Below are 23,057 nucleotides of genomic sequence, written 5' to 3'. Positions count from 1 at the left end.
ACTGGATCCAGAGATAGAAACTGATAGAAGATGAGTGTCAGTTAACCCTAAGAGCATCCCAGCTGTGGAATAGCGGCCTGGAGGGTGGCACCTTCTCTCACCTTTGTGGAATAATCCAAGAGCTCACACCAACTCTCAGAGATGCTGCAAAGGAAACCATGTGGCCACTGTAAGTTTTGTGGCAAGCTGTAGCTATTATTTAATAGGTATGTTGATATTCCTTCTGTATAGCTCCTAAAAAATTACTTATAATTTATGAACTCTTAGACCTGTACAAAGTACATCTTTGAAACTTGTAGTTTGCCATTCTCATTTTAAGGATGAAACCAAAACAGATTAAGCGACTTCCTTAAAGTCACATAAAGACAGTGACTGGGCAGGAACCAGAAGTCACATGTCTGCACTCAGAGTACAGTGCCCTTTCCCCTGTAGCAGATTTTCCCATCTTTTAATTGTAAGTACTCATAATAGCCTATGGATCCTGCTTTTTCCAGATTGAGGACTTCAAGGTAGAAGTTAAGTATTATGTTTCTTTTATTCTTCCAGGCTTTGTTGGCTCTCCAGGGTTTCACTTCAGGTTCCAAATTTTTTCTCTCCCCGTAAACTTATTACCCTGCTACTTTTCATTATCTGTTAAGTGATTCTCTACCTGCTGTGTGGCTGCAGCTGTGCCCCTGTCCCTATTTAGTTCTAAACCAGACTTATAAACAGTACGGTGTGCATGGTGTTCAGTCTTTGTGACTCGTTTCCCAGTATTCCCTTGAGGATGTAGTAGTGGCTGAAACCACTAAGCTGGATGAACTCAGAAAGCTGAGTTTTCTGAAAGAGAGCACTATGGAAGTGAATCCAAAATAAATCTCCTTTTTGTGATTTTTCTTCAGGAATTCAGAATTCAAAATAGCGCTCTGGTTTCTGTCTCTCTTTGTTTTCAGCATTTCTCTACTTCAGGCACTTATGAACATGAATTAAAAAAAAAAAAAAAGGAAAGCCTGATGCCCATCAGCAGTAATGAATCTTTTTTCATTTGTCATTTTTACATATAGTCCTCAATGTTACCAAACATCAATGCCATATTAGCAAACCCAGTTCGTGCGTATAATGTGTCCTTGTATTTTTTGTTTTTTAAATCTGTTGAGCTGTATAATGCCCATTTGTATCGCAGAACATACAGCAGAGGTAACACAATGGGTTAGGCATCTTTACCTTTGCTTTCCATTAGGAAAACCTGAGTATAGGTAATACTTAGTAAATTCAACACTTTTGAATCTGTCTTTAAAACAGATATACCAAGGGCTTTGTCAAGGTAATTGGATATGCATGATTGTTTCTTTGAAAATTTACAAGTTTCACATTTAACCTGTAAAAGCAACTGTGCTAGTTTTAAATTTGTTATTATTTTTGTCAAAGAAAATTCAACGTATAAATTGTGGGAAATTGTAGGGAAAATGTTACTCTCCTTACATATTTTTAGACAATGAGAGTTGAAAAATTTTAAAAATATGTAAGTATTTTTATATTTTAGATTTGATACCATCCTGCTATCTAGTATAATAATAGCAAGAATTAGGCATTTAAAATGGTGGGTAAAGAGAGATTAAGTCTAGTATTAAGAGATCAAGTATCCATAGAGGAAGAGAAAACAAATATTCAGTTCTTCAAAAGTGTCTTTTATATGATTGGGCCTCTGAATTAGACCTATCCTTATTACTTGAGAATTATGATCTAAAATGTCAGTAGTCAACATGACTTTTTCATTCTTAAAATGGCCATGAAATGCTTGGGGCTTTCTGTCTGATGGCAGGTCATCTCAAGTAATCCCTGAGTGAAAAAATAATAGACGCTGAAGGCTTGTTTGCTCACCATCTTTGCTTTTGATAAGGGTACATTAGTTGTTCCTGGAGTAGGAAAGGGAATATTATTAGCAAGGGATGGGCTAGAGCAGTATTCCTGAGGAGATGTTCTATTATCTGGGAACTGATTTGGGTAAAAGTGGGATTGGCCTGTGGATTGCAGAGTAAGGAGTTGAAGGAAACTTGAAAGACAGAATCCAGAAATTAAGTTGTCAGAGAAACAACTAGATCTACCCATGAATTACACAAAATTACTTCGAAAGGAATGTCAAGATGTAAAGGTTAAACATTACAGGGGTTCTCAACTCAGGCTACACGTTAGAACCATCTGTGGAGATTTTAAAAATACAAGTGAGTGGGCTTCACTACTCTGGAGTACTGAAATTAGCTTCTCTTGATAATTAGGGCCAGGCACCTGTATTTCTTTAAAGCTCCATGGTGACTTTGATAAGCAGCCAAGTTTGAGAACCACCTGTGCTAGGAAAATTCTCTCAAGTGGTTGGAGTATTGCTACATAGGTGCTCAATATAGCATCTGCACCATTACCCATAAGTAAGAGGGAGTTCTTAGGGTGTCCTGCCATGCTGTACAGAAGCTGTTTCAATTCAGCATCAAGGTCTTTGTGACTAATGTGTAACTGGAACTTTTTTCTTTGGAAAGCAAACCAAACCAAAAAAAAAAAAAAAAAGGATATAAAAAAAACCAATAACTGTCCACTTGTTTTTGGTTTATGGATGACATTAATTAAATAACTTAAAAGAAATAGTAAAGTACACCCTATCCATTTTAAATGATTGGTAAATTAATGGAGTAGATTTTAGATATTTAGTCATCCACGATTATTTAATTCCATGATTATTTAAATATGTGTCAAATATTTTTATTAATTCTACCAGTAGGTTTATTTTCTTTATACTTTTATGGCTTTTAAAAAATGTTATGTATTTTCAATATAAATTTGGGAGAAATTAATTCATTAAAGAATTATTGAAGGGATACTATTTGCTAGATGCTGCTAGGTTTGTAGCTAATAATGAGAATATGACATATTCCCTACCCACAGCACAGTAGCTAGCCATTAAGAATATTAATGACATATTATATGTTCCCTTATGATGTCTTAGATTTCTGAATATAAAGATTCATTCAAGGGTTGGCCTGTGGCTCACTTGGAAAAGTGTGGTGCTGATAACACCAAGGACATGGGTTCAGATCACTATATAGGGATGGCCGGTTAGCTCACTTGGGAGAGTGTGGTGCTGACAACACCAAGTCAAGGGTTAGGATCCCCTTACTGGTTGGTCATCTTTTTGGGAAAAAAAAGCATTCGATCATTTTTTATTTAAATAATGAAGATTCTCATATCTATTTAGGAGTTAACAGCAGAATTGTTTAATTCCAGATATTTCAAAATACAATAATTAATCACTTAAGTACTAAAAATACAAGTGATGCATAGTACGCTTTCAGTATGAACTAAATATTACTCCCTAAAAGAATGAGTACTTCTAATGGTAGGGAGTGGATCCCAAAGTGTTTTACAGAGGAGGTCCCACTGAATGTGGATTCTGTCAGTTCAATAAGAAAAAAATAAAGGCATTAAGTGCAGAGAGAACAGTACAAATAAAGGCATATATGTTCCCATACATATTTAGGGAATGATTAGTAGACAACTATAGTTAGAGTACATATGAATATGTACAGAGATTAAGCAAAAAAGGCAGGCTCATAAAGAAACTGGATATTACAGTGTTTATTGCAAAAAGCAAAAGAAAAATACATCTGATAATATTAGACTATTTATAAATATTTTTAAGACCTTTCAATGTTCCAGAAGCCTAACTGTGAAAGTGGTGTGTAGAACTGATTAGATAAGCAATAATTAGGTAGCAAGAGAGCAAAAATATTCCAGATAAGAAGGCTATAGACTGGAGAGGGTGGATTTCCGAAATGTTTTGTGTGTAGAATCAACAGGACTTAGTGGTCACCTGTGAAATTCAATGTAATGAAGGTGGAGATGACTCCAAGGTTTTTTCCTGGATGTGGGGAAACTATAGATTGTAATTTCAAAGTCAGGTAGAAGAGCAGGTTGAGTTTGTGGAAGAAAATGAGTTCTGTTTTGAACAAGTACATTTGAAGTACATGTGATATATCTGGATCAAATTGAAAATGAGTACTTGAAAATATGGGTCTGAACTCAGATGAAACCAGCCTGATTGAGTTACTGAAACCAGAAAACGTGGTTTAAAATAAAGAGTTATTATTATAGAAAACAATTTCTCAAGTTGGGACACCTACCTTAATTCAATACCATATTTTTCTGTAATTCTACTCTGTCTTTCTTTATTAGTAGGAAACCTTCTTCAGTGTCCTCAAAGAGGAGGTCTCATCTCATTGACCTTGACTAGGACATATACCCCTACATAAACCAGTTCCTTGAAAGAGAATGAAACAACCGTGATTGGTTTGCATTATGCTGCATCAATGGGATTGGGATTAAGTCCATTTTTGTAGCCATTTAGCTCTGTAGATGAGGGTCAACACTCCAACCAATCTTTGCTTTGATAGCAAAGAGGAAGTGTGTGGAGGAGGGATGGGAAGGAGTAGATTCCACGAGTCAAATAATGTATTTTACAAAAAAAGTAATAGGTATATAAGTCATAATAGATGCCTGGAATTAGATGAAACTATCCATAGAGAAAGAAAATGAAGAACACCAGGAAGTTTAAGAGTAGAATTGAATTTAAAGGACTGAAAATATTTCAAGACAGAATTTAGGAATGGGGAAGTCAGGGAAATATCTAATTTCTGTGAGAGTATAGTTTAAATAAACATAAATGTTATAATATGTTATATTTCAAAACAGAAAGTTGTCATACAAACTATAGGAATTACATTGGGCAATATCTTGGCAGCTGGAGATAGTAGTGATTCTCAGTGGGCTAAGGAGGATGACAGAATCTCACGGTGGGAGGTGTAGGGAAAATATAGGAAAATGGTCAGGGCCCCTCAGATGTTCAGAATCTTGCCAAGCATTTGATGTAAATATGCACGTGCGCCCAAGGTGTTCCTTGGTTATTGTCTAATGTAATTGCGCATGTGCACCCAGTTGTCCTGGGTTATGGACTTAAGTATAAAGGACAAGTGGCTCTGATCCACTGTGCCCCCACCCCCAGGATGTCCTCCGTGGGGGCCATTGGGGGCCATGTGGAGGCCGCTACCACTGCTGGAGGCTGTTGCTCCAAGCTGTTGCTGCCAGTGCTCCCGGGATGCCCCGAGAGGCCACCGCTGCTGCTGCTACTGCTGTTGTAAGCTGCTGCTGCCACTGCTGAGGACTGAGCTTGTGTCATCTGCCAATGGCTCCTGGGATCTTTCCCAATTACCTAGTGTGGACCTGCATGTGAGGGGTCTGGTGACCTAGTATGTACAATGAATTTGAAGGGTCTGAGCCTTAGCCCTGACAATACAAATGGAAACTTAGTATACCTAAAATAATGAAACATTTTGGATTTAGTTATGAATGCCCCTAACCATACAATTAGTGTAACTATTGCCTCAGCTTCAACAATTGTCATAGTCATGTAGGTTTACAGGGGGACTGAGAGATCTTTATATTCATTTAAGAGTTTGAAATGTTGATGAAGAATGAGGTACAGAAAAAAAAAAATGCAGTGGAGTAGCTATCAGCAGGGAGGACCTAGGCAAGTGGTATTACGGAAACTAGGTAAAAAGATTTTCCTCGAGGCAGGAGAATGGTAGACAGATACATGTGCTAAGTAGTGTTAAAATTTAACAAACCCATGCTCAGTCAGGCAGCAACCGAGAGAATGGGAAGAGAGGGGAATAGAATGATGTCTCCAGTCTTCTGTCTTCTGTGTCTCTTCAACTTGTGTTTTACCCAATGCAAGGACAGCCCAACATGGGCTCTGAATTTTCAAGCTGAACAGACTCAGCATTCTCTACAAGAGGGAGCCCTAGGCAGTGTGGCTCAAAGCCTTGTGTGTCTAAATGTAATTTCTGTAAAAAACAATAAATAAAAGAAAGAGAAAGAAGGAAAGTGAGCAAGAGTGTGCGTACAAGAAAGAGACTCTTAAAAATGTATTTGGGGCCAAAAATTAAATTAAAAATGGTAAGAATATGGTTAAACTGGTTTGTACTAGGAAATTATGACTGCTGATGTTTGGGGTAGCAATTTCTACAGGTACGAAGGATGAAGACCGGATTTGATTAAATGCTAAGAAAATGAAGGCAGCAAGTATTGGTTGCTCTGTGGGCTGGGGGACAGGATTCAAGAGAGATTAAGTAACTGGTGATATATAACAGAGAGGAGGGAATAGAATTGATGGGGAGGATGAGATGAAGAGCAGCGGTGGAGAGGTTTGCACGGGATAGAAAGATCAACACATGTATCCAAACAGGAGGCAAGAGCAGGTGAAGCTATAGGTGTTTTCAGACCCATGGAGGAAGGAAGTAGATGAGTCGGTTCCTACCTGTAAATTTTCATAGGAATCTTGGTTAGATGCTCAAATAGTATACTAGGGCTGTTGTCACACAGTACCACAAACTGAGTGGCTTAAACAACAGAAATGTATTGTCTCATAGTTCTGGAGGCTAGAAGTCAAAGATCAAGTTGTTGGCAGGGCCATGCTCCCTCTAAAGCTGCTGGGGAAGGATCTGGACCAGGCCTCCTCCTAGATTTTGGTAGTTCCTTGGCTTGTGGCAGCATAACTCCAGGGCATTCTCCCTATGTGCATTTCTGTTTCTTTATATGGCATTCTTTTTATAAGGACACCAGTCACATTAGAGTCAGGGCTTATCCTACTCTAGTATGATCTCATCATAACTAAGTATATCTTCAGTGACTCTATTTCCAAATAACGTTACATGCTGAGGTACTGGAGGTTAGAACTCTACCACATGAATTTGGGGGCACAATTCAGCCCAAAACAGATACTGAATAATGCAAATAGGGAGTTTGGAATAGCAGTGGTGGGAAATGGGAGGAGGAGTTGACATTATGTCATTTTTCTTTAGAAAGTCAATGCATTTAGAGAATGCTATCAATGAGTAAGTAAAATCAGCTTTTCTCCAAGTATATCTGCTTTTACCAGATATATTTAGTTCAGCAATAACATCAGAATACAAACTTTTCCAGCGATTTGATGATTTATATCTGTCTGTCTATCATGTGCACATTTATCTTGTTACATACACGCAAAGAAAGAAAGCCATATCATATAATGAGAAATGTTAATACAAAAGCAGAATAACTAAAAGACTGGTGTGAAGACTTGTAAAAAAGCACATATATGAGAAACACTAAAGTGTATGATTCAGAGTAAAAATATATGGTAGTATAAGAAATGTGAAAAGCTTGAAATGCTGCAACCTTAAAAAATTGTCTTTGACAGGTCTATAAGAACAAAATTGCGACATCAGCTGAGATAAAAATAGGTTTGAGCAGGACTGAGGAACATTTGGATTTCAAATATCTAATAAATTGTAGCTGGGAAAAGCTAAAATACTTCAATGACACTGCTTGGTACTAAATATTTAGAACAACCAACCCCAATTTCAAGATACCTAACATCACCAAGGGCTCCTGTTACCATCAAGAGTGATTTCTTTCTAGGTCATGAGTCCCACACACATCATCTCTAATAAAAATCTTACACAAACAACTTCCTTATACTTGCCTGGCAACCCATTCCATCCTCAACATGCATCTATCCTGTGTCTTCGTTAGTTGGGCCCTTGGTTTTAAAATACTTTCTGAAGGTTAAATTTAGTTATTCAGGACTTAAATTACCTTATAATGGTAAAGCTTATGTTTCTTTACAAAAAAATCTTTCATAACCTCCTGGCTCCCAGATACCACTTATTTCACTTTCATCATTTTCTCAGTAGCAACTTAATTGTGAAAGTATATGGGGGCTATTTATCATTTAAAGTTGTATGTAATGAGCAAAGGATAAAAATCAGTACTAAATATATAAGCCCTCCAATAGTCTAGTCCATAATTTTACTTAAATTATAGCCATCAGTATGTTTAGCAGTGGTTATTCAATTTACATTTCTTGCCTTAATGAGCGTAAGAAGTAAATATTGACTGATTTTTAATGACATCCTTTTATAGCCATCTTCATAACTTTGATGAGAAGGATGATTACAACTAGTTTTATGTAAACTGCTTAAAGGAGCTGCGTTCTAGTACCAATCACTACCCTCCAGGAGCTTATCATTTAAGAAATATACACATAGAGAAATATGTGCTCACCATAGAGATGCATTAAAATTCAAATATTAAAAAACATAAACAGAACATGCAGGTTTTTTCTTTAAAGAAAATATTATGAATATTTTTAAACGTAGTGGGAGAGAGTGAAAAATGGGTAAGAAATAAACAAGTTAAAGGTGAGTGTTCAGTCAGTTTGAGAAAGATCAGGTCTTTATTTCAAGCTCTAATGCATTCGACCTCTTTAATCTTCCTGTCACAGCTGAAATTAATTGCACCAAGTAGTTTTGAGATCAGATAAAGAGAAAAAAGTAGTGGGACAATCTCCTGAAACCCATAGAAATTGAGGGTTAAAGATGTTTGGATTAGAGTTTTATCAAAAAGTTGTTGTGAGGGAGAAATATTTTGAAGAAAAATACGATGGTCTTTCCGGAGGTACAAATATGTTGGAAAGATGTTGGGGATTTCAAGTGTTTTGAAAATGAGAGATGTTTCCAGAATAATTTGTGAACAACTCTGGACTAAGGGACAGCTATTTGTTCTTGTCCTGTATTTTTACTAAGTGGTTTCTCTCTTGGAATTTTCTCTCATTCACCTCTCTGGACCCAAATTTGTTTGGTGGTTTGCATATAGAAATAATGAGAGTGAATGTATTGTATCTTTTCCATCTTTATCATTCTGTGAAACTCTAAGAATGGGGTAAAACAGAAATCATCGGTAAGTTCTGTGACACATAAAATCAGCAAGACTTATTTATTTATTCATGTCTTTCAACTTCCAGAAAGCTGCTCCACATCCCCATTGGCATTTGGTATTGTCATTATTCTTCTAAATTATTATTTTAGCTGTTGTAGTCAGTGTGTAGTGATGTCTTATTCTGTTCTTAATTTGTGTTTCCACATAGAGAGATATTTTATTTTTCTGGGTCTAACCCTCTGAAGATTCTGATTCACTCTGGGATAGGGTCTGGACACAGTGTTTAACAAGTTCTCTAGGTAATTTTGATGATTGGTCAAGTGCAGAGACAGAAAGAGAGTCATTTAAGAACTTAGGCATTATCAATGATGAGTAAGGGAGTTAAAAAGTGGATTGGTCAACAATAAGAAAACAATCCAATAAAAAACAGGCAAAAGATTTGAACAAGACTTCACCAAAGGAGAGATAAGGATAGAAAATAAGCATGTGAAAAGATGCTCAACATCCTTAGTAATTAGGGCAATGAAAATTAAAACCACAATGCGATACTACTACATTCCTATTACAATGGTTTGGGGTGGGGAGGAACTGTTCATACCATTTGCTTGTGAGAACATGAAAAAATTGGAACTCTCATAGAGTTGAGGGGAGTGCAAAATGTTACAGCCACTTTACACAACAGTTTGGCATTTTCTTATAAAGTTAAAATTATACTTTCCACAGGACCCTGACATTGCACTTCTAGGAAGCTACTTAAGAGAAATTAAACTTGTGTTAAGACAATATCTGTATGTAAATGTTTATAGCAGCTTTAGTTGTACTTGCCAAAAGTGAGAAACAATGTCCTTTAACTGGTGAATGGAGAAACTGGGGTACATTCATACAATGGAATACTACTCAGCAATAGAAAGGAGTGATCCTTTACGCCAAAAAGAGAAATTTTATTGCATGGAATTAAAAAAAAAAAAAAACATGAACCAGACAAAATATCCCCTCTCTCCAGCTCCTTTAGAACTAGGGCAATCTTTGATTTTGTTAATGGACTAGGACCGATCCTTAGTGATGACAGGGACTTAGTAAAAAATTAATTAGTGAATGAATAGGTGATTAAATAAATTTTAAAGGATAATATGAATTGTAATTTGCTAAAGTCTATGTTGTAAGTAGTGATAAAGTGAGACACAACCCACTCAGTCAATATTCACCAAGAGTGGGAAAATGAGTCAAAATACTGAAACAGGCACCGGTATGAGTAATCTAACCAGAAACAGGCAGCAACTCTCAGTCAGTGAGCAAAAGTTCATATTTTGAATGAAAGACATGCCACTCTTAGTATCTATTTCAAAATCACTAGGAGAGAGTATTACATGGCTATTAAGATGCAAACTCTGAAGTTTCATTCTTGATACCACTTTGAAGCTATGTAGCCTTGGACACATCACTTAACCTGTGTGCTTCTCCTTGTTTTATTTTTAATCAAAGAAATGGTAACGATAGTACTTCTTTTGATAGATTATTGTGAGGAATAAATGGATAAATGCACATGAGGGAGTTAGAACAGGAGCTGGCACATAACACGTACTTGACAAAAGTTAGCTAATGTTATCCTCTTTCAAAGTGTAGAAGATACACCATTCATATATTTTGCTCTCTTCTCTTGACAGAGAAAGGTGGAAACATGTCCTCCCCCTTGTATTTAATGTGCGATCTCAATATTTATAGATTATAAATATGTCATTGAATGTGTAGTGAAAAGATCAAAAAAATGAAAATCAGGAATGCTGGGTTCTAATGTTCACTTTTTCACTTAATTCTAGAGTAGTGTTTGGAAAAGGAGCAACCTCTATAAATTGAGTTTTCTTCATTTAAAAAATGAAAGTATTGGACTAGTCAGTCTGTTGCTTATTTTTTTTTTATCCTGAGATTCTCATTTGCGCATCAGTAATGAATGAATACAGCAGAATACTATTACAGTAGATTACTATTTCTTTCCATTGGAAATAGTATTCAGTATTCACATGGCCAGATATGTGTTACTCCTACTGTGCACGCAAATCACATGCAAATTCCCCTCATCTATTTCATCTCAGTAAGTGTGACCTTTCGCAATCTGGTCTGAATTACAAAATCTTTTCTAGCTGCTACAAGTGAATAGATCATATTCTTGTAGCACCCATAAAAGTCATACTTGCTGTCAACTTGAGAAATTTTGGCTCAGTGCTCATGTGTCTCTTTCCCTGTCATAGGAGAAAGGCAATTCTTCTTATGAGGAGGACAAGATGTACCAGGAGAAAATATGAAAAATAACCCATTCCTGGCTCCAGTAGCACCAGAAGCTACCTACTTAAAAATAAAAATTTATATTTTTATGTAATTGGTTAAGCTATATGTTTTAATCCTCCGTGTAATATTGTTATTTAAGTTTAGGTTGGGCTATTCCCTTCAGAAAATAGCACCACCCAATTCCTATCAAAATATAATCTTTACTGCCTGACAGGCTCTTTATTCATTTGGCTGTAATATAAAAATACCAACTCACTTCACTATCTGGAAAAAAAGATTTTAAGTTAGCCTCTCAATAAGTGTGCCTTATTGAATAAAGCTTATTTATTAAATTTAGTCACTAGAGGTTTGTGCAGATGGAAAAAAGTCTCTCTCTCTATATATATATTTCGTAAGAAATGATGATTTGGAAAGGCCTCAAGGTGTAATTTATCACAGAGATTCATTCAATATGGAATATGACCATTATGACATGGCAGGCCTGGTCACAGGTACTATTCTTCAAAACAATGAAGTGTCATCTGGCTTTTCTTTTCATCTGTCTCAGTATCGTTATGCATACAAGCTAAGAGAGAAGAATGGTGCAACTTGATTGAAGCACAGGCATAAAACTCAAATCTTAACAGATGTGTTCTTTAACTTTAAAATGCGAGTAAAAATGTGAATCAACCTCTATCAAAGTTTGCACAGCTGTCACTGTGTTTTAAAGAAGGCAGTGTCTTGACAGTTCCCAAGAAACAGGCAAAAATAAAGTGAGAGGGCTTTTGTAGGCAGGGTTTTGAAATGCTGATCTTTTTTATTCTTTAATGTGTTTCCCAGGCCAAATAACTATCACATCTAGTCCATGTTTCCTTTGACTGTCTGGTTGTCTCTTCCTACCCTTGTAAGCGCTGGGCTTACCCTGTTCACTCTCTGCGGGTATGTAGGCAATGGAGAGGGGAAATTTATGGAAAACGCTGGGTAGCAGGTCAAACCTATTCATCCCTGTTATCATTGTAATTCTACACTCACTTTAGCCTTCCTTTAAAACATATGAAGCACATTCCTCATCCTAGTATGTAAAGCTTTGTCCTATTTAGACATTCTTGAAAATTAATTAGCCAATCAACTCTTTAATAAATTATCATACATACTGTGTGAAAGTCATACTCTGGGAGGATTGAAATTATATACATACAGGAAAGGAGTTGTCCTCTTTAAGAAATTTTAAACCTGAAGCGTACTCAAACTATTAGGTAACATAAGACTCATCCCAGGTGACACTTCTTGGATAAAGCCTTCTCAGGTTCTCTAGGCAGAGTTAATGTCCTCTTTTTTGCTGTCATAGTACTTTGTATTGCTGTCTTTATTTTTTTTATTGAAGCATAGTTGATTGTACATATCTGTGGGGTACAGTGTTGAATATCAATATCTGTGTGCAGTATGTGATGTATTGCTGTATTTTGATCACAGTTATTGCCTCACTATCATACTGTTGTTGAAAGCTCAGGTTCTAGACTAAGACTGTATGGATTTCTGTGACTTAATAAAATACCTTAGTCATCTTATTTTTACATGGGAGTAATAAAAATACTTGCCTCATTGGGTTGTTCAGCTTATGGAGAAGTATCATGATCCTAAAGTGCTGTTTTTGGCAAGTGCATCTGGAAGGAAGTTGTGGTTTGAAGGTTAGTCTTTAAACTGTTCCTGGTAAAAGGTTTTAAAAAAACCCCAAAACGAAACACATAAAAGAAACACTCACTTAAAATGGTTGCAATAAAACTACAGATAGAAAAGATCCTATAAAAGTAGATATTACCTGCTGACTGACTGAGTGGGGAAAGTGTGATGGGAGGAAGGTTGTGGGGAGAGGGGAGTTAAGGATGGCTGACAGGGTAATCATGGTTCCCAGTAATGCAAATGGGAAAATTTCATTTAGGAAAAAAGAAAGTGTATGATTAGAAGCATATTAAGAAACATCGATTTCCCCTGCTTTGCTTTTCTTACCCATATGTATCACTACCTTCCATTATTTTTAACATTTGTTTTTTGTCTGTTTATTTTTGTCTCTTTCCAACTAGAATGTAAACCCCTTTATGACACCACTACTTTTTATTTATGTTCTCCTTATCTTCATTTAGTAGGTGCTCAATAAATAGTTCTTGAGTCACCAAATGGAAGAATGAAACATCCAAATGTGTATTCAGAAGACATGTAGAGATTTTATAGAGGAATCGCAGAAGAATTATTACAGGTAATTAAATAGAAAAGGGAAATCGGACTGTAGAGTAGCAGTGAAAACCTGAAGAACTCAACATGAACTTTTAGAGGGCCAGGTCAAACAGGTTTTAGTATTTTGTTCTGTAAAATTCGATAGCACAAGAGCAAAAAACCAAATAAGAAAAGAAAAATAAGAGTACAGCTGACTATTGACATAAGCATACGGGGAAAGTGATGGAGTTTAGAGAAACTAGGTCTTAAGTTTAAGTCTTATGCTTATTCCTCTAGTGTGATCCCTGGACCAGCAGCATTAGCACCAGTTAGGAAATGATGGGACCCCATCTCTTTTGAGGGAACCCACCCTAGATCTACTGAGTCAGAAACTCCGAGGCAGGGCCCAGAACTCTGTGTTGTAACAAGTCCTCCAGGTGATTTGGATGCAGGTCAAAGTTACGAACCAATTTTGTTGAAATAGCTGAAATGTGAGGCTTTGCTGAGAAAGGAGTTAGAATTACCACCAAAATAGAGAGGGCCATTTGACCAGATGCACAGAAATTTCAATGGTTACACCAAATGATAATCTAATTCTTATAATTAATTACTTCCCAGCACACAGTACTATGACCGGAGTTGTTCTTACAGCTGCCTAGCCCAGTAGACACACTCCTCCCATGAACAGCTGCAATGTGAGGTTGAAAACATTCATACATAATTTTGTTGTCTTACTGCACAACTGCCTGATAACATGGACCAAAATGGAATTAATATTCAGCTAATTGTGTGTTGGGCATATTCTGGTCTGTTAAAAGATCGAGAGCATATCTCAAAATTATATCATATGAGAGTTGTGTTAGAGAGAAACAGTAGTATTTAAAAAAAAAAGAAAAAGAAAAAGAAAACCAGCCCTGGAGGCATTGAAGGTATGACTTGATAGTAAAATATCCCAGAGAGGCAGAGCTGGGCTGACACACAACAGTAGGAGACAAATACTTTAGGTGAGATGTGAGAATTATCTGGTAACTCTCCATCCAATCCTCAAGCTCTTTTCCTCAACTTTCCATTGTGCCTAGAATTTTACTCTTAAGAGGTCCATTAATTAGCTCAATGCATTTTGTATCTAGAAATCTTATATTAAAATATGAAGGATCTGTTCACTTGTCTTAACAAGTTCAAAGAATTGTGATGTTGATGGGAGAGGGGGGAGGGAGGAATCAGTAAAGGGACACGAAAATCAACTACATTGTATATTTATAAAATAAAAAAAAAAAGAAAAAAAAAAAGAATATACCTCAACTCTGTACTCCTGGTATGTACAATCAGCTATCTTTCTATAAATAAATAAATAAAAAGATAAAAAAAATAAAATGTGAAGGATCTGGAAGAAGTAATATCATCCCTTTAAACCAAATCATTGGCCCCAGCATGAGTTAGTTTATTTTATTTTGAGATAGATGAGTATTGACCTTGAAGAATAAACCAAAGAACAGGTCTGTCACGTTTTACAGTGTGTGTGCTCTTGGTAACCACATGACTTTACTGGAGTCTTCAACCCTGACATAAAGTAGGAATCACCTTATTAAAAAGAAAGAGTATGTGCACTTGAATCATCCAATTCATGCCGGAGAGTTGAGTTACAAAATCACTAAAAGCATTGAAATAAAGAATTAACCTGAATATCAAAAAATGAGGAATTCTGCTGAAAGTAGTCACAGGCCAAGGTGGAACACTGACATTAGGTTGGGGAGGAGGTCATAATATATTTATTGCATCAACTCACTAGGCACAATAAAACGTGGGCAAGGGCAAACAAATCAGAAGCTATAGGAAGTTCTCACTCAAGGCTGGCACTGGGGGTAAGTGTGAGGTTGCTGACAGAAAGGCATAGAACAAGAGTGAATCCACAGTTGATTTGGATACAATCTTTCATGTAGGAAGTGCTGGCTTTTGTGCCTTTGCAGTGGCCTCCACAGATCTCTAGCCATGGTCTTTTAGACACAGTATCAGAGGATTAGTGAGATTTTTGTTATTAAGCACTTTTAACATAATTTAATGAGAAAACATTCTATAGAGTTAGCTACAGTTGTCAATGCAGTCATGTGCTCCATAATGATGGTTTAGTCAAGGACAGACTATATATATTACAGTGGTCTCACAGATTATAATGGAGCTGAAAAGTTCCTATGGCCTAGTGACGTCACCACTGTCCTTATGTCTAGAGCAATGCATTATTTATGTTTATGGTGATGCTGTTGTAAACAAACATATTGTTGCTATTTTAAAAATAGAAAAAAGCTTAGAATAAGTATGAAAAGAAAATATCTTTGTGTAGCTGCACGATGTCGTGTTTTCAGCTGTTATTTTAAAAGACAAAAAGTTAAAAAAATTAAAAGTTTATAAAGTAAAAAAGTTACAGTACGCTAAAGTTAATTTATTATTGAAGAAAGGAAAGATTTTTCTATAAATTTAATGCAGCTTAAGTATTTATGAAGTCTACAGTGGTGTACAGTAATGTCCTAGGCCTTCGTATTTGCTTACTGCTCTCACTGCCTCACCCAGAACAACTTCCAGTCCTGCAACCTCCGTTCATAGTAAGTGCCCTACACAGGTGTACCAATTTTTATCTTTTACACTATATTTTTACAGTACCTTTTCTATGTTTAGATATATTTAGATACACAAATGCTTTCAATTGTGTTAAAATTACCTACTCTATGCAGTATAGTAACATGCTGTACGGGTTTGCAATCTAGGAGCAATAGACTATACCATATAGCCTAGTTGTATAGTAGGCTATACCATCTAGGTTTGTGTAAGTATATTCTATAATGTTCACCCAATGACAAAATGGCCTAAGGACACATTTATCAGAAGGTATACCTGTGGTTAAGCTGCATATGACGGTACAAGGAAATTTCAACATATTCGTGGAATAATGGAATGAAAAGATGATACCATTTTCCCAGGAACTTTTTAAAGTACCCTTGTAACAGAATGTTCAAGTAAAGAGTATACCTAGAATGTCATGCCCTTAAATTAGTTTAGACCTGTAGTTAAAGTTCCATTTACTATGTGCCATGAACAAAAAATAGACCCCTTACAGAAACTACTCACCTTTTAAAACAAAGCAAAAAATAATAATAATGAAAGGTGTTTCAGATTTATGCAATTAACTTCTCAAGTGTAAAACACATCAGAGATTATGCCATCCATTCTAAATTAAAAAGCATTTCATTGTTGATTTTTTAACCTTATGTCTTAAAGATCTCTAAAATGAGTTCATTTTTTCCATAATTTTTTTTCTGTTCATGTTAGAAAACAAAGCAAAATGATTTAAATTGGTCTAGAATTGGCTAGATATTCTTAAAAGTTTTAGCTATCTAGTGAACTTTCATTATATTCCTATAAAAATACTAATCAGAATATACACTTCTGATCTGACATTCACAAGTCATAATGTAATAAGAAGAATCTAGTTTCATGCTCGTTGTGTTCTAAGAGTGTAAATCACTTTATGCAAATTTAAATTTTTATGAAGTAGAAATTCTGAATATTTTTAGCCTTGAAATGGCTTTAAAATGCAATAAGCTTTTGGCACCAGAGCTTAACAAGGACAAATATCGTGCAATGAAACAAAAGGTCAAATGATTGAGAATATTTGAATATGATCTTCATACTTATGCAAAAATAGATAGTATATTTTTTGTTCTATCTCTTAACAAAGTGAAACTTATGAGGCTTTGTTAATTTTGTATTGTATTTTGTTTTTCCTTATGATGTTAAATAAGGTTGCTCAATTTTTATTAGTAAATTATATCACTTTCGGTTCTTCATATGAAGTTATTCTCCAGTCAGGCTAGCACCAAATCATAAATATCAAATTAAAATACACAAAAGCTTTCCTTGGAGCAGTAGGTTAAACTTGGTTGTGTTTTTCTTATGATGATCATTTTGCTTCTGTGATATTGACTAAATAACTAATATAGTTTTTTGACATCAATATTTAAAATGCTAAAGCAATGTCAAAAAAATAGATTTTTAAAATACTTTTCTGCTTATCAATGAAGTTCTCAATGGCATAATGAATTTTAACATAATGGGCTTATAAAGTCAAGTAATACTTTTACTTTTTCTTTTTTTCAGTGTGACAAACAAAAAATTGACCAAAAGAATTCTTGAAAAGCTATTCAAGATTGGATTAATGTAAAATAATAGACTTGAGAGAATTTGATAGTGCCACTAATAATATTGCTTGCTTCATTTATAATGGTCATTGATTATGAATCATTATATCTCTTGAGTGGAAGGTGCATATTGGAATGTCAAGTGTTAGAGACTTGTGAAGGAAAACATGTGTTTTCTGAATTGTCAGAAAAAAAAGTTTTTTCTTAAGTTAATATGAGGTTAACATTATTACAACATTAAAAATCAATAGCTTTTTATAGGAATTAAATAAGATGGTTCTATTTGGTGAAGCCAGATGTACTTACTGTCACTCACAGAAGTAGATTTTGCAACATGGCAATTAGTGTCTAGAATGAACATTTACTAGCTGCTTTGCGTTTCTAGCAGGAATCAGGACAGAAAGAAACTAAAATTGACCTGAACTTGCATAAGAGTTCAAATACTAAATCCTGAAATTAATTAGAAGATGTATGACCACTCTTGATCTTGATTCTAATCCAATTCTAATTAAACTCACACCATAAACCAAGAATTCACACACTGGGTAGGCTTCTTTCTTTCTTTATTTAATCTTTTTTAGCTACTCTATTTCATGCACAGGCTGAAAATAAGTTCTAATTAGCTACTCACTGAACATTATCTGTGGTTAGGAGCAAAAAATAAAGTTGAGCTAGCAAATGGACAGAAAGCGGAAAACATGCAGTGAATGATTCAGGTGATGGCAGAGTTCGATGGAAAATCCTCGTGTAGTCTCTGTTTTTGTCTGAACAGTCTTCTTAGTATCCTGTACATATTAATATACTATCTTTTAGATTATCACAAGGGAAAAAATTAAAACAAAAAATAAATGTGAGTATATTTATGAGTATATTTCATTCAAAGATGAGCTCATCATCTTTGGTGTTCAAAGCCCCACATCGAATGCTCTAAAAGTGTCTTTATTGTCTTCCAAAACTCTGCCATGAGTACTCCAGAATTTGGAGGAACTAGACCCTTCTGAACATGCTTTGGGGGTCCCTCACCTCTGTACTTTCCTATTATTCTTTAGGGTTTATATGAAATGATTCCTGATTTCAGACACATTTCCTAAACTGTTTATGACCATTTTGTCCTGTAAACCATCCTAACACTGTGTACCTACCTTGTTCCTTGATGAATATAGGCCAGATACTTCTGCAGATACACTTTTGATGGGGCTATATTTTGTCCTAGGGTTCACAGGACAAAATGGTCATAAACAGTGTGCAAAACAATAAAAAATATTCGCTCTTGGAGATTACATTCTAATGTGATGAGACAAACATTAATGTAATGAATATGAAGTTATGTCATATTCTAGAAAGAATTAGTGAAAAAATTAAAGCAGGAGAAAGCAAGCAGAGATCTTGGCAGTGGGGGGAATTGCAATTTTAAATCCAGTGGTCAAGAAATGCCTCATTTGAGCAAAGATTCGAAGAGTCATGGATATTTGGAGAAGCACATTACAGGCAGAGGGAGTGGCCAAGCAAAAGTTCCTAAGGTGGGAGTTTAACTGGGGCAGAATGATCCAGGAGAAGAATAGGTTAAAGTCAAGAGTCATCCTGGATCAAATGTTATAGAGCTTTGGTGGCAAATATAAGGACTCTGTTACCACCCTAGTAAGTTGGAAGCCACTGGGGAGTTTCAAGCAGAACTCACCAAGACCTGAATTAAGTTTCTAAAGTATCACTCTGGATGCTGTGATGAGAATAGACTGTAGCGGGGAAGGCTGGAAGTGGGAATTTAGTTGGAATCTACTATAATAATCAGGAGGTGACAATAGTGAGGTAGACAGAGTAATAGTTTTGGAGGTGATAAAAAATGGTCAGTTTCTGGAAAAAAATTAGAGATAAGGCTGGCACAATTTTCTGAGTTTGGATGTGTGGTATGAAAAAAAGTGAAGAGTCAAAGAACACCCCAAGGTCATCTTGCATCACAGCTAGCAAACTTACGTTATTTTTTCTTCCACCACTAAACTATTGAACCAACACATATCCTCACACATAGAAAAGACTTGCATTTCTCTTCAATAATTTAGACTAAGCAATAGTCTACACAATATATTTAATTTCTCTGTGGAGTGTGGAAATTAAAAATGGAGTGAGAGTTAGTGCCAGTTAAAAGATGTGAAATGGCTAAAATCTTTTATTCCAATTTTGAATTAGATGTAATTTTGCTTCAGGCTAGCTAGAAGAATTCTGTAAGTGACAATTTAAACTTAAATTAATCTCCATTTAAAGCCTCTTTAATAAAGCTTTTCTATGAAACACTGAAAAAAAGCCAGTGATATGAGGGCTGTAACATTCCCAGGAACATGTAACCTAAAACTATAACTTAATTTGAATTTTACTGTGCCTTTTAATTAAATTCTAAATCTTTATAGACAATTAATATACACGTATAAGACATATCTATCCAAAAGTGATGTGAAGTGGAGACTTTAGGCATTTATCTTGATGGTGAAGGCTTCAGATCTGGCTTCTGAGATAAAATGTTTGAGTCAACCTTGGAATTTTATTAGATATAAATACTGATTCAGCAATTATTCAATTCTATATTTGAGTTAATCGGTATGGACCTAGGCACATTTTTGAGATGGATAAAAGACCAACTCATGCAGACTTTGCAACTTAAAAAAAGGGAAGTATTTTCTGTAAGGATCATGCATTTTTTTCCAACTGAAATTAGATAAAATTAGGCAAAAACAGAAAACTATGTTGAATGTGGATTGGATTTTATTCTTAGAGAAGCAATCTAATGATAAAAATATACAATATAAGAAAAGTGAAAGTTGTAAAATGAAAAGAACCACAGAAAGTATTTCTATAATAAATTCTGTTTTATTATTTTGGATAACTTTATATTCTGTAAAGGGAATTATTACAAATAGAATGACTGCAATACACATTTCCATCATGTGTTATAAAGTTTAGAGTCAGAGTGTCTGTATCCTAATTTGGCTGACTTCTGGTAATTCATTTCCACCTGAAGGGAGATATTTCTTTAGAAAATGGCATGGCCATTCCAGAAAAAGGAGACAGCATGATTTAAATATCAACTGCAACTTAAGAAGAATGATGGCAATAATGTTATTATAGGCACATTTAATCAGAGAGAGTGACAAACAATTTGTTGTAAAACACATAAATTCTAGTTGATAACTCATTTGAACCACATACAGGGCATTAACTTTTTCACACTAAGGCAGAGAAAATCTTATATATGGCACATGATTATTTAGACTACAAGTGATAGACCATTGAGATGTAAGACACTACTATCATGTGTTCATGCTTTGAAGGTAAAATGGGATAACTACGAAAATACTAAAAAAAATGGCAAGAAAATGTAAGTAAATAGATGAGCACGAGTGGAAAAATTGCTTCACAGTGAACAATTTACAAATATTTTTCTGTAATTCAGTGCAATACTTACTGAGCAGCTACCATGAGCCAGGCTCCTTACAATAGGTGGAAGTTGAAAAGATTGAACCATGACACACTTAGCTAGGAATTACCACATCTAAAAAGATACATCTAGAATGAAATACATATTATAGGAAGAGAATTGTTTAACATTTAATACATAATCATATCACTTAATTATAATTATATATTTATCAGATAAATACATTTCTTACAAAATGTTTATGTCTCACTTTGACACATTCACGAATCATGTTCAGATATTACTGCCTGAATATTAAGTAAAGGGAAAACACCTGTGGCAGGACAAGGACATATACTAAATTATGGCACTGATTTCATCAGTTTCCTGCCTCAAGTAATTAAGTCTCAATCTTTTTAAGGCTAATATTTTTAATTTTTGCCTTTATATCACTTCTTCTTACCTCTTCAGATATCAGTTAGTTAGTTCTCCTATTTGAGTATTCTATATTTTTCCTCTACTTTTTTCACAATCCTTGGGACTAACGAGGCCATCTCATGTAGATGTTGTCTTCTTTTCTACTCACATCCACCATTATTCTTTCTTAAAGGCAATATTTTCCTTGATTCTACATAACTTTGGAATTCTGTTGACCAGTAAAAATTTAGAGTCCACTTATGCTTGCTAACTTTTTTGTTTTACTACAAAACAAAAAACAAATAAAAACCAATCAAATGTAATCCCATCTCCCATTACTATCATTTTATTTAGAAAATGATTTAAACCCCACAAAGTAGGAAATATTCATAGAATCTTTTGGTATGTATTTGTTTTTTCAGATTTCACCATGGATCAGTGAAAATATCTTTCTCAGATTAATTGAGGATCTAAGATTAAGATAGGTTTTGGGGACTGCTGGTCTACCTCTTGATATACCCTCACCGCTTCTCTTCTCTGCAGTCCCCGCTCTCTTTCCTCACCTCTCTGCAGCACTTGCAATGGCATCCCTGACCACACACTAGCCAAGTCCAACTGCTGTCCGTTATTATTGTACTGTATGTGCTTCCAATATTTGGCAGTCAATCATCATTTCTTTAAAAGAATTGTGTGACACTACTCTAACCTGGTTTTACTGCTTTGAGACAGCTCCGTTTTGTTTCATCTTCTTTCTTTTCACATAAAATTGGGCATTTACAGTTTCTGACAACAGTTTCTAGCTTGACATACTTCTTCCCTCAGTGTAGTATCTATTCTCAAAGTTTCAACTATTACTCTTATGAAATTGACTCTAAAACATGTACTTTCAACCCAAATCTTTCCTATCATGATTCATGATTCAGTAGTTCATTTCTAAAAACATGCAGCTAAATGGATGTTAATTGGAATTCCAGACTAAAGCCATCAGAAATGCAAACTCATCTTATCATCTATTCTCTTTTAACCCCCTCCCTATCCTCTATGCAATCCAGATCCTCCTATCCACATTAAAAAAAAAAATTCAATTGAATTTTTATTGATCATCCTTCTTCAAAACTTCTCACCACTCTCTCCTTTTCCTTCACTTTGTAGATATGTGTTGTTATATTTGGCAAGTGATTTATTTTTCTGTAAAATGTATATAATATTGCATGTCTAAGAAAGATTCTATGTTATTTTATCCAGAAGCATATGTTAAATTCCTGTATAGTTCCTGTTGATCTATACATTTTAGTTCTTAACTCCGTCTGACTCTAAGCTAGTGTATTGCAAAAGACTGTTACTTTTCACCTGTCATCAGTAAAGTGATTCCTTTTTCCAGAGTATATACCATCTTCCATAATTATCTTTCTATGATAATCTGCTTCTCATCACTTTTTTTTTTTTGGCTTATAAATGTTTAATAGTTTAGCATTGCTACTTTTAAGGACCTTTGCATTATACCCTTATCATCCCCTTTTCCACCTTTCCAGTCTATTCCAGTTTAATCTTATTTGAAAAAAAAGCACATAATAATGATATGAATTCCATTTTTGCTCACAAGTTAAAAAACTGAACAAGTTGTTATAGTTCCAAAGCCTTAGTATTCATATCCTCAGCACAAGTACAGTGACTGACACTGTGTTTAATAAATGGGTAGTAGGTGCCTAATAAAAAGATATATACATTTAATCTATTTCCTTACATTTAAATCTGCTCAGTGTTTCCCAACCTCTGTGCCTTTCCTAATC

This window comes from Cynocephalus volans, chromosome 1 (genome assembly GCF_027409185.1).
Source record: "Cynocephalus volans isolate mCynVol1 chromosome 1, mCynVol1.pri, whole genome shotgun sequence".
Taxonomy (NCBI): domain Eukaryota; kingdom Metazoa; phylum Chordata; class Mammalia; order Dermoptera; family Cynocephalidae; genus Cynocephalus; species Cynocephalus volans.
This window is presented reverse-complemented; position numbering follows the sequence as displayed.